Source organism: Pyrgilauda ruficollis, unplaced genomic scaffold (genome assembly GCF_017590135.1).
Source record: "Pyrgilauda ruficollis isolate IOZ18807 unplaced genomic scaffold, ASM1759013v1 scaffold85, whole genome shotgun sequence".
In the NCBI taxonomy this organism is placed as follows: domain Eukaryota; kingdom Metazoa; phylum Chordata; class Aves; order Passeriformes; family Passeridae; genus Pyrgilauda; species Pyrgilauda ruficollis.
In genome coordinates, this window is record NW_024530488.1 from 753,162 (window position 1) to 765,317 (window position 12,156).

General features: G+C 42.8%; 1 protein-coding gene across 11 annotated transcripts in view; it reads left to right on the top strand.

Moving 5' to 3' along the window:
* Positions 1-12,156, top strand: part of AGPAT3 (1-acylglycerol-3-phosphate O-acyltransferase 3) — an 87,078-nt gene that overhangs the window by 9,338 nt on the left and 65,584 nt on the right. For 2 of the 11 annotated variants that reach the window (XM_041487829.1, XM_041487831.1), the window contains exon 1: positions 6,817-7,061. The exons of 6 other annotated variants lie outside the window; for them this stretch is intronic. The gene's annotated coding sequence lies outside the window, so the exon portion shown is untranslated. Of the gene's footprint in view, positions 1-6,815; positions 7,173-12,156 lie in introns of those variants that run through there. 3 more of the 11 variants (XM_041487836.1, XM_041487828.1, XM_041487832.1) reach the window with 3 other exon arrangements.

Here is a 12,156-nt window from a genome sequence, read left to right on the forward strand (position 1 = left end):
TGATAATAACCAAAAATGCAGTGCTTCCACTTAGCAGTTTGAAACTTGAATGTGTGTCAAGATGCCCAAGAGCCCCAAACCCTTTCTTTCTCTCTGACTCCAAAAGAAAAAGAGAGCACCCCATATGAGGGTGCACACACACACACTTGCAAAATGGTTGTCCTTGGCATGAGCTGGACTGGGGCATGCAGCTGAAGGCACCTTTTCCTGTGAACCAAGCTGTAAGAAAAACAGTGGGAAAAAAAAATTCATAGAGATGTCTAGAAAACATGAATAAAGGGAAGTATTTAAAGTATCAAGATGGTTATTCATAGAGAACACCTGAAAGCCTGCTGCAGGAGCAGAAGGAAGTGAACTGTGGAGAGCACAAGTTAGGGATTTAAAATGCAGAATGGAGAGCTGCAAAACTTTGAAAGAAGCTTTCTGTTGCCAAGCAGGAGTTGTAAAATTGATGTTGCCGGAAGGAACTCAAAAAGAAAAGATCTTGGCAGATGCTGGAGAAGAGTTGGGGTTTGGTGTTTCTGGGTATTGGAGTGCCTGGTCCCTGGTGGGAAATGAGCCCTTATGAGATGTGGCAGAGGGCAGGGCATTCCAAAAAATGTGAGCTCTGGCCTTTCCTGCTCATCCTTATGTTGCTGTGCAAAAAAACCAAAAAAACCCACAAAAAAACAAACAAACAAACAAAAAAAAACACCTAGGAGGGGGTGGGGGGCAAGAAATTAGTAGTCATGATGAAGAGAAGTAAAAGGTGATGGAGAAGCTTTGCTGTCAAAGGTTGGGGACAGCTGGGTTAGGTGACTTATGGAAATCTCCTTTAGCTGCACAGTCTGAAATTTTATATTGGGAGAGACTTGTGTTCCAGCCCTGCTCCACTCTTGGAGCCTCACATGCTGTGAATTCCAGCACAGGGCAGCGCTGCCCTGACTGTCAGATCAAATGACCCTGGGAAGGATACTGGTATTTTTGCTTTGCTGTCAAGTGCTCCTTTAGATAGGGGCTGCTTCTTACCTTCCTCCCTGAGAACGTGAAGCAATTCACTGGCAATCCGTGTGTGTTCCATGGAGAACGTGGAGCAAAGCCTTGAAGGTGGTGACCTTAGAGATCAGCCTCAAAACAGGTGCACCAGAACGACCATGGTGCCTTCAGCTTGCTGTTTTTTTCAGCCTTTGGGCTCTCAGTGAGTTTCTGTGGCACAATGAGTTCCTGATGACCAGCCAGAGGAGAGTTGTAACTACCAGGAATGCATGGAGCTCACTAAACAAAAGCTGAAAGGCCGGATAAGTGCCCACAGAATTTAAATGCAGGTGCTGGTTCTCTCTACAGCACAGTCCTGCTTGCCTTTTTGGTATTGCAGCCACTGCACGAAGCTGGTGGGTGCTGAAGGAGTTTTGCAGAACCATAAGCACTGAATTAAATCTGAGTCAAGTTCCTGGCTCCCTGCACCAGCGAACGCTTCGCTAGCAAGCATCTGAGATGAAGTACCAGAAAATTTATGGACTGTGATGGTCTGTCACTCTGTGAGCTGAAAAGAAATACCATCCAGCTTCCTGAATTGATTTCTTTGGTGCGTGGTGAGCCTAAAATTATTCGGCAGGACATGTGGTCTCTGTGTGTTGGTAAAACACGGGCGATCTGGGATGCTCCATGCGAGGAGGTGCAAGTGGAGCATCTTGTTCTTGGAGTTCTCTTCCCAGCAATGACCAGCATGTCACCTTGGAAGTGCTGAGCTCTCATCAGCTGTGTATCAATAAAGCATCAAAAATGTGTGTATTTCTAGAGTAAATGAGGCACAACTTGGCTCCTGACCACAAGGAGATTCAGTCTTCTGCTGCTGGCTATGGGGCCTACATAGGGCAAGCAGAACTAAGAGAAACTGAGCCTCCAATGGATAATTCAGTAGCTTTTGGGGGAATCTGTAATTTGCTGGTTTTCAAAATACCAGATGCTCCGAGAGGGGCACCCTGCTGTGTTTCTACCTTAATTCCAGGACAACATTAAGATGGGGTTCTGTCCACTGGAAGCATTTTGGATGTTATGTGAGGTAAATGGACCCTCCACCTTGGAAGACTGTTTTGCAGATAATGTAGTGTTTGGAGTTCACAAATCTGGTGGAATTACACGTTTGAGAGAGGGTATGAGCAGCAGAAAGCCAGTTACCTGCACTCCACAGTACATGTTTCCTCTGGATAGCCAGCGAGTCCTCATTAGCTGTGTGCTTCTAAACCTGCAAATAGTTGTTACACAAATTAAAATCCACACTACACCGATACAGGTCCTCTCTGCAGGGGTGTCTGGCTGACAGCAGTGGTGTTTAACAAGTTCCAGCAGCCTCAAGAAAATACAACCCGATTACAAACTATTTTTTTTTTTTCCCCTGCACTGAGCTTTTTTGCTTGAAATTTTAACTTGTATGTCTTCTAGAGAGGGGTGGATCTTCTCAGACAGGTGAAATTGTGCATCTCCAACTTATCCTGGTGTAATTTTCTCTTGTTCACATCCTCCTTCTTCTCTTCCTTGTTTCATCCCACTTATTGTGGGTTTTGTCAGGGCCCTTTTTTAGGCATTTAGAATCAGTTGCCAAATCACAGTAACAAGCAGGTAAGTTTAATGCTGCACAGCATGACAGATGCAGTAATTGTACTGGCAGTGCTTCATCTTCGTGGGCTTCATTTCTGTGCTTCCAGTATACTCAGATCAGGTTTTCTTCAGGTTTCTTTCCTGTTCATGCACCTCTGACCATTTTATGGCACAAGTTTTGTGTGGGGGAAAGAGGAGGAGCATGAAGGGGGTGAAAATGGCCTTTATTCCTGGTTTTTCTTGGATTTAACATTCATGTTGCTGTGGGGTGGGGGCTGCTGTTCTCTGCCAAGTCCATCTGTAGGCAACCTGAATGTAGCAGGTCCACATTTGGGCAGCTACTGCTGTTTTTTCAGCTGTGAGCTAAGCCAGCAGGTCTAGGGGTGGTCTGGGTTGGAGGAGAGGAGTGTGCCAGGGAGATGCTGTGGGGTCTGTGCAGCATCATCTGTTCAGCCTGTTGCTTTCTGGTGCTCCTGTTGCCTGTCTTATTCTAAATTCCTGTGGCATCTTTCCTCTTGCTTCCTTGGGATCTGTCGCATCTTGAATGTGCTGTTTGTCAAATTCTTTATTTTCTCCACTGGGACCTCATGAAGTTGTTTCTGCTGCTTCTTCCCCCTGTGTCCCACCAGGGCTTGGTGCTGCTTTGTCAGAGGCCAAGAGGCTCAGCCTGCTCCCTGAAGGGCTCTTACAGCCATTTAAGAGCTGCTGCCCATTTTTTAAGATCCATTATCGCTTCCTTTTTTTGGGAGTCCTAGTTTTCTGCCTCGGGTCTGGACGCAGTCCTAATTTATGTAGAAATCCTATCTTGAAACTTGTTCAGTTGTTAACTTATCACAGACAGCTTTGCAGTTCTTGTGATGGAAGTGAGAGTTTCTGCATGTGGAAGGGGCTGTGCTAACCACTAAAGATTTTGGTTATGTTGGCCAGTTCTTGACTGCTGCTTTTTTAGTTCTTTAATGAGAGGTTATTTTGGGAGGAGGAATGTAATCGGGTCAAAAATCAAATTTCAGTCAGGGCTGATTCATTTTGTATGGGCATGTTTTGGTTGCTGGGCACTGCTCACAATAGAAGTCAGAAGAAATTGGAGTGTTCAAACTAATTTTTACTTGGTCCTTCCCATTGGCAGTGATCGGCTTTCCTGACATGGTTTCATTTCAGACTTTGGAACACTAATTTCTGTTTTGTATTAAATGTACTTTTGACTGAGAGAAATGTGTTGGAGAAAGTAATAAAGCCCAAAGGGGGACAAAACCATTTCCTCTTGGCGTAGTGGCTTTTCTGTATATCAGGCATGGACATATTTTGTTTTGACCTGTTTCATTGCTAGTATGAACTTGAGACTTAAAGTTCTTGCCACTCAGCAGAGTAAACATATAAAGCATTCTAGTAAATTAAGGCAGAGTATTTGGAGTCTACAAGGTGCCAGCTTTGTTCACCATATCATGGTGGTTCCCATTAGCAATCGTTGTGGCCTTGGAGAGCAGGATGGCTCCGTGAGCTTAGAAAACACTTTCCAAAAGCATGAAGCGTGCATATCAGGTAGTTAATATCTATAATGTCTGATATTTAAAATCTGGAGGGGATTTGAGTTCATAATGTATGCTTTTTCATATTGGAGCTTGATTGATTTTCTTTTTTTGAAGAGAGAGAGAAACTGCCATGATCTCTCACAAAGTAACAGAGGGAAATAGTGTTATAAATCCCTTGATGTGTTGTGAAAGCCTAGACCTTTCCTGTTGCTACCTTCCACTTTCCTCCTGTGATCTCAGGTTTTTTATTATGTGCTCCTTCTCTCGTGCTCACTGTTCTCAGAAGCTTATTCAGACAGACTGATACCAGGCAAAATATAAAAAAATATTTACTCTGAGACAACAGCTTTTTTCCTGCACACTGAAATCATGTGTCCATCCACCAAATGAACTATCTGGAAGGCAACAGGATGGAGGGACCAGGCTGGTTTAAACTGTTATCACTGTTTAATTAAACGTTGTAGAGACTTGTGGCACGGCTTGTCTAGCTGAGCATCTCCCTTTAGATAGTTCAGGTATTTCTCCTGGCCTGGAGCCACCACTCTCAAAGGGCACTGGTTTCCCAATGGTCCAGTGTGGCATCTGCCAGTCCTGTGTGGATGTTGTAGATGTGTGTTGGAAACATCTAAAAATGTCTCTTGGTCCTATATTTAGAAACCCAGATCTCTTCCATAAATGTTGGTTAGAAGTTCAAGGAGCAACTTTTCTCTGCCCTTTAACCTAGAAGCATTATCCTCTAACCTCAGCCATCTTTTCATCTCCCTGCCTTCCTGTGTGTGTTCAAATGCTTTAAGTTCCAATATGTAAATACACCCATAGGTCAGTGCATTAATTCAGTTCAGATTATTTGACTGTCTTGAAGATGTGATTTCATGGCTATAGGACTCGAAAACCACTCTGAAATTAAGGTCTCTGAGTAATCAATAATAAAGGGACATTGCAAAAATGCAGATGTATAGAAGTAGGAGTACTCTGCCTTGAGAGATAGATACTTATGGAACTGCAAGTGCTGTAAGCCTTAGTATTTTCATTATTGTTGTGATCAAGTTTTTTTATTATGCATTAAATAGTTTATAGGCAGCTGAGCAATGCCTATAAAGTGCTTGCTTGCTGTCTCCCCTGTTTCTGGCCCCCAGTATTATTCCCATTTCAGTGAAATAAAATTCCTCTGCTATGATCAAGGCAGAAGGAATAAGGTAGTGATTGGTATGGTGAGATTTCCCCCCCCCTACTTTCCCATTGTCTTTTAACATGCTACTTCCAAACTAAACACTGTGTGATAGCTTTGTGGTAGCTGTGATGGTCTGAAGAAACAAAATAAAACAATTCCAGGGATTAGCAGCTTTGGAAAAATATTTGTCCTGTGAAGAGAGAAGTCATTCCCTAGCAAAAATGACTTGCACCTCTGTGCTTTCCAATCCTCTGTTATCCAGAGGACAACACTGATAAATGTTTAAGTCCTTTTGATTTCAGGATTCCTGAATGAAGTTGCTTTTTTATTTTTAATTTTATCATCATTCCTAAAGAGTGACTTGGACTTAAAGGGATTGTTGTTGCAAACTGCCTTAGAACAAAAAATATGACAACCATCCTGAGCTGTGGAAAGAAAGATGAGTGTAGATAGTAGGAGAAATTGGGGTAAGGTTCAAGAAGTCTCTGAATGTTGTTGTTCTTTTTGTCTGAATACCTCTCAGATGTTAAGGTGGTACAGATTACTTGTTCACTAAGACTGTTTTTGTTATGACTCCTCTTATATAGGTCTATATAGATTCAGTTGTTCAGTATTTTGGGTAAGTATTTCCTATTTTTGAATAACCTTCTGGGAGGCAAGGCATAGAATGGAAGGGGAGAAGTTTGGAGGGGGGGGGGCAGTTTACATATATATTTCTTTTCTCTTAGTTTTTTTTCAATGTCCAGGAGAAAGACAGGAGCAGAGCTGTTTTTAAGAATCAATTGCTAAGCAGAGCTTTAAACCTAGAAATTAGTAACTAGAAACCTTCCCTATAGATTAGTAACTCATGCCCATCTCTCTAGTGACCAGCATTTAAAATTATGCTTCATCCAGATTATTGCACTGTTGGAAGTAAACATTCTTTCCTTTGAAGTGCATCAAATGCTCATTGCAGTAGTGGTTGATGTGCCTGATTTCAGAAGTCATTCTGTTTATTTTTACCTAATTTTCTTTGTCTAAAATACAGCCACTACCTTGAATATGTGTCAAAATATATTCTGTTTGCCAGTATGTACATTGAGAAAGTCTCACAGCAGTGTGTTATAGAATTGTAATGGGTAAGTAATATGTAGTTCGTGCTTTCTAAATATTTCAAATGATGTTTGGGGGTTGTAATGAAATGCTGCTTTGTGGTGTGACAAATCACTGGCAGCGGGGCTGGTAGAGTTTGCAGAGGGTGGATTTAGGTCAGGAAGGAGGTGACAGCAGAGCCTGCAGCGCTGTGGTCAGGGCTGGGCAGTGGGGCAGGACACGGGGTGGAAAAGCCAATTCTGGCTCTTGGCAAAATGCACTCGTGAGGAATCATAACCCTTCCTTGTGACCGTAAAAAAAAACCCATCAGAGGTCCAGAGGGCAGCCGTGTGTTTGCTTTACCTGTGCCCTTTACCCTGGTTGTGTGCCTTTTCCAAGGGGTATTTATATTTTAAGCAACATGAGATTGCAGCAGGGCCCTGAAGGACGCCAGGGCTGCTTTGAGGTGTGGTCAGAGCTCGCGGGCTGCTCTTGCTGAGCCTGCCCTGCGGCACACGGCCATCCCAGCTGGGCCTCCCTCATCTCTGACCTGCAGCTGGACACATCTGGAGGTGGCAGGGTGTGCAAACACATCTGGCCAGCCTTGTGCCTGGGATACACTCCAGTGGGGCACTCCCTTGGAGAAAGATCCCTGGGTTTAGGAGAGGGCATGAACGTGGAGCTGGCCGTCCCTCTGGGGCACTGAACCCGAGGTGAGCTCTGGTGAGCTGTGTGAGCAGAAGGTGTTGCTGAGGCCAGGAATTCTGGCTGTGCCTGAATTCCTCGTGGGTTCCTCTCTCCTGGAGCAGCTTTCCCTGCAGTGGGTAAGCCAGGGGTGGTTCCTGTGGATCTCTGCCACAGCAGCTCTTTGGTGGGAAGAACGGGGCAGCCTCGTTTCTCAGCTTGTTAGATGTGGTTTGGGATTTGATATTTCAAGGTGATGTTTGTGCTGGAGGGCAAAGTGGAGTTGGGAACTTGTTAAAGAAAAGCTGTAATCACAGAATCATACGATGTCCAGTGGTTGGAAGGGATTTTAAAGATGGTCTTGTTCCAAACCCTCCTGCCATGGGCATGGACACCTGGAGCCAGGTGGCTCCAAGCCCCATCCAGCCTGGCTTTGAACACTTCCAGGGCATCCACAACCTTCCTGGGCAACCTGTTCCAGTGTCTGACCACCCTCACAGTAATGAATTTCTGCCTAGTATCTAACCTAAATTTCTTCTCTTTCAGTTTGTACTGGTTACTCCTTGTCCTGTCACTACAATTCCCTTACATGTCACTTCTGGAGTGAATATGTGGTCTTAATCTATTTACCACTGAATGTGCTATACTTGGGATGATCTGTCAGCATGGAATTCTGTTTTCTATATGCCAGTAAATATTTTAATCCTTAAGTTACTAATACTGTTTTATGGATTCCATATTCCTGAAACAGCAATTACTTTTTAAATTTCTCATCCACTTAGGAAAACTCTGTCAGCATGGAATTCTGTTTTCCATATGCCAGTAAATATTTTAACCTTTAGTTACTAATACTGTTTTATGGATTCCATATTCCTGAAACAGCAATTACTTTTTAAATTTCTCATCCACTTAGGAACAGTTGTCTTTACTCATGTATTTCTGTTCCCTCTGAGGATAATAAGGAGACATCTTTTGCTTCCTATATGGAAATAAATGAATGTGACGGATATAGAGAGGCACCTCACTTCTTTTTAATTTCTTTGTGTAGAAAGTGGCTCTACTGTTCCATTTTAGCCTCTTGTGGCACCTGGAAAATAAGAATCAGGGAAAGCCTAACCCTGTACTCAGGCTGACAAAGAGGTGTGAAAACAGACTACTGATATGTGGATGCAGTTGAGTTTTTTTGGTGGAGATTGAAGGCAGTCAGTCTTACTGCAGGACCCAGATCTGTCAAATTTAAATGACAAGGAGAAATCAGTTTTTTGAAATTTGATTGTTCATTTATCTTTTTTTTTTCCATTGCCTTTCTTTGTGTTTAGAAATTTTATACAGAGAAAGGGAAAAAAAACCCCAGCTTGCTTATTTGGGTAGTGTTAGTTTCCTATGGTCAAATGTTGTGATTTTTTTTTCTCTTTGATTTTAAAACTTTAAAATCCATGCTGTGAAATGAATCTGGAAAACAGTAGGTAGATTGAAAAGGAATACACTTTACCACAAATAATGGAGCTCCCAGGAGCAGAGAGACTGGAAGCACAGGAAGAGAGAGGCACACACAAGAAGGAATAAATCTCTTTGACTGTGCTGCTGAATGCTCAAAAGTCTTTCTGCATGTGGTGTGAGTAAATTGCCAGCTGTCTGTAGTGCTCAGGAATAATTATTCCCTTCTCCTTGAGTCATTCTGGAGTTGTTCAAGTCTATCTGTACATGAGCAGGGCTTTTTCTGTTTCTTCTGATACCTCCAGAGTGAAAGCTGCTTGGCACCACCCCGTGCAGCGTGAGGCTCACTGAGCTGATCCAGCTGTGTCCAGGGTAGTTTTGCACCATTTGCAAAGAGACTGTAGGATTGATGGGAGGCAAAACATATTTTTTAATATCTCTGCATATTGCAGGGGCTTTTGTCTTTGGGTTGGGTTTTTTTTTTGTTTTGTTTTGTTTTCCTTAGTGGATGAAACATATAGGTGGAAGTAAAAGAGGATGTAGTAAAGCTGCCTGGTTTTACTTCCCTTAGACTTTTAGCAGATTTATTTTCCCTAAGTGAGTTTTTGCCTATGGGTTTTTGTGTGCATATGATGCTGTGTGCGTTTTCTGCCTAGGACAGGGCTCAGCTGCTGTTAGCTTTCACGCAGTGTTTGTCCTCTTGGAAGTTTCTGTTGTGTGTTTTGCTGGATGTGATTTTTAGAGCAAAGACAGAAGTAAACTTGGATCTGGTGAGGGAATTGATCCCTTCCAGCACCCCTTGGAAGTTGCTATCATCCTGTGCCTAGCAGAGGTGAGAGGAGCCTGCTGTGCTGCCCTAAATAAACTTTCTTGCTGTGTTCAGGGAGGCTGATTGGTTTCATTGATAGAGCTGTAAACGAGACAAACCAGTCTGCTTTGAAGCCTCTGTGCCTAATGAATCAGTCAGGATGTTTTGATCTGTCCTGTACAGTTTTCCACCTGAGCTACTCTTGACTATAAAGACCTGAACTTACACCATGATGTGGCAAACCCTTTTAATTTGGTTGTTGTTACTGGATCCTGTAGCTATTGCTTAAAGAAGGCAGTAGAAAGAGCCTGGCTGGGCAGTCCCTTGCTTTTGTGTCCCTGTTCCTGGTGTCCCCTTTCCCTCTGCATAGATCACAATGCCTGCACACATCTGATCCCACCCTAGAGCTGGTGTCCAGGTAAAGTTTCGCTGCTTTCCCTTGTCATGGAGCTTAAAAAAAGTAAATGAACAACAGCTGTATTGATCAGGGCAGCATGGAGAGGAATAAAGTGAGTTTAAAAGAGCATCTGCTCCCACATTTTGCTTGGTACAGGGGATTTGTCACCCAGAAGAGTCAGGGTGAATATGTAGCATTTTTCTGGCTTATTGTCATGTGGGGTTTTGTACACACTGGTCAGTGTGTTGGATGTCCAGATGGAGCCAGGCTCCCTGTCTCTGGTACAGGAAATCTTGTGCTTGGAAAAGTCATCTTTGAAATACTCAGTGATCTGAGAGAAAAAGCAAATAAAGTTGTCATCTTTTCCCACATGGCCCCTGCTTGCCCTGCTCCAGCCCCAGAACTGTTTCCTGCACAGAATTGTTTTCTCTTATTTCATTTATTTTCTCCCACACATCTTCTACTAAAAGAAATCCACTTACTGCATACATACTTTTAGTTTATCTTTTTAGGCTGCTTTTACTCATTCTTCCTCATTATCAGTATGGTTTCTTTGTTTCCTTCTGTATCTTTTTCTGTGCTTTCTCTTACTTTCTTTTCCTTCCCGTTTTTCATTCCCTGATCCCTTTGCAGAGCCCCCTCCTTGGCTTCTCAAGTCAAGCCAAAATTAGAGGGTGTAGGAATTATCCCAGGCATGAACCCATGTCTCATAAATCTGTGTGCAAGCTGTAATTTCTCTCAAGGAAAGCTTCCAAACTTGATTTAAAAATTTTTTGGTTACAAAGACTATTCTGACCCTTGGGAAGTTGTTCCAGGGGATGCTGGTCTTTGCTGAAGTATGTGACTTGTGATCTCTTTGTTTTTTAGTTTCATCCAGCATCTTTGTTCACTCCCATTGCTTCTCCTCCCTCTCTGATGGAGTTTTCTTTATCTGCTCTTCCTCCCCTCACTCAAGAACTGTCCCAAAACCTCATGTGCATGTTTTCCTCTTCACCATTTCTTCAGGACCTAATTTTTATGCCTTTTGGGTAGAGTTACTGACTGGTTTGAAATCCATTGAGTGAATACTAGAAGACTGTTAGTATGGTTCTACTCTTCAGGCTGACTTTGGAGGAAACAATCATCTCAAGTCCTGAGTCTCACCAGGCTCAGGAATTTGCTGTGTATGTAGAGTCCTCCCTTAGTTTTCAGTGGCTCAGCATTTAGAATTTATTTTTTTTTTTTTTAATCTGCTGCTTTGCTTTTCCAGGTTCCTGTCAAGGCTTTTTTTGGGGAAAGTATACCTTTTGGTCACATGGAAAAAAACGCATGAAAAAACCAGCAGGACTCCTTCACTGGACTCTGTATTTTTACAATCCTGATAGGCAGTGCCACGGTTGTATTTGTATTACAACAGTATGGCCCTGTTTGCTTTAAGCCCTGTGTTTTGCAGGACTGGAAATAAGTCCTTGAGGCTGTTGGTTTCTCAATTCATGAAGGCAGAACTGGAAGATATTTGAGGAGAACAAGTGGATTTTTACCACCCTTCAGTTTGACAGGCAGACCAAGGCTTTTCTGTGGAAAACTGGTGCTTGCCTTGGAAAGGTCAAATATTTGTTCAAATAACAGCGTGCAGGAACAGAAAACCCTTTCAGAGCAGGTGTCCAGAGATGCAATAGAAGTTATCTGCTTGTCTCTTATTATACCTGTCACCAGAGAAATCTGGTGAATGAGTCTCCAGTTTCCAGCAGGAGAAATAAGTTACAGTGAACAATAAGAGACCCATGGGGAGTGCCCAAGGCATCGTCTTTCACACAGACTGAAAGCTCTTTTCTTCTGTGCAGGAAAAGAACAAATAAGGAAAACATTACTCTGCTACTGATGGGACACATGTGAAGCATTAGGAAAAATTAAAAGGTCAAGTTACTTGCAGTTCTCTGAAGTTAGATCCTTATCTCTGTGCTGAGAGAATTGAGAGAAGGTTTTTTTTTTTTTTTTACTTCCAAGGAAAAAGGAGATAACCAGTCAGTCTGGCACAGGAATATAAACCCACTTCTGTTCCTCAAAGTATAAAAATTGCTTGGTGGAACAGATTGAGTTGTGTGAAGAGCCCTTGGAGCACATTTGTAGTTGTAATTTTCTGTTATGTGCTTCATAGAATCATCAATAGCATCATGGAATGGGAGGGGTTGGAAAGGGACTTTGAAGATCATCTCATTCCTACACCCCTGCCGTGAGCAAGGACACCTTCCACTAGACCAGGTTGCTCAGGACTCCATCCAACCTGGCCTTGAACACTTCCAGGGATGTTTTTTGCCTTTGCATGGAGAGGAGGAAATTGAACTGCTGATTCTGCATCCCTTACCTGTAGAAGCCTCTCCTGAAGATGTTTTTGCCTATGGAAGTGAACATTTATAGGGTATAGAGGCCCTACCTTGTGCTTCATACTCTTGTTTTATTCTGAGGATCTTTAAGGGTTTCATAAAATAATTTTATAGAAAAG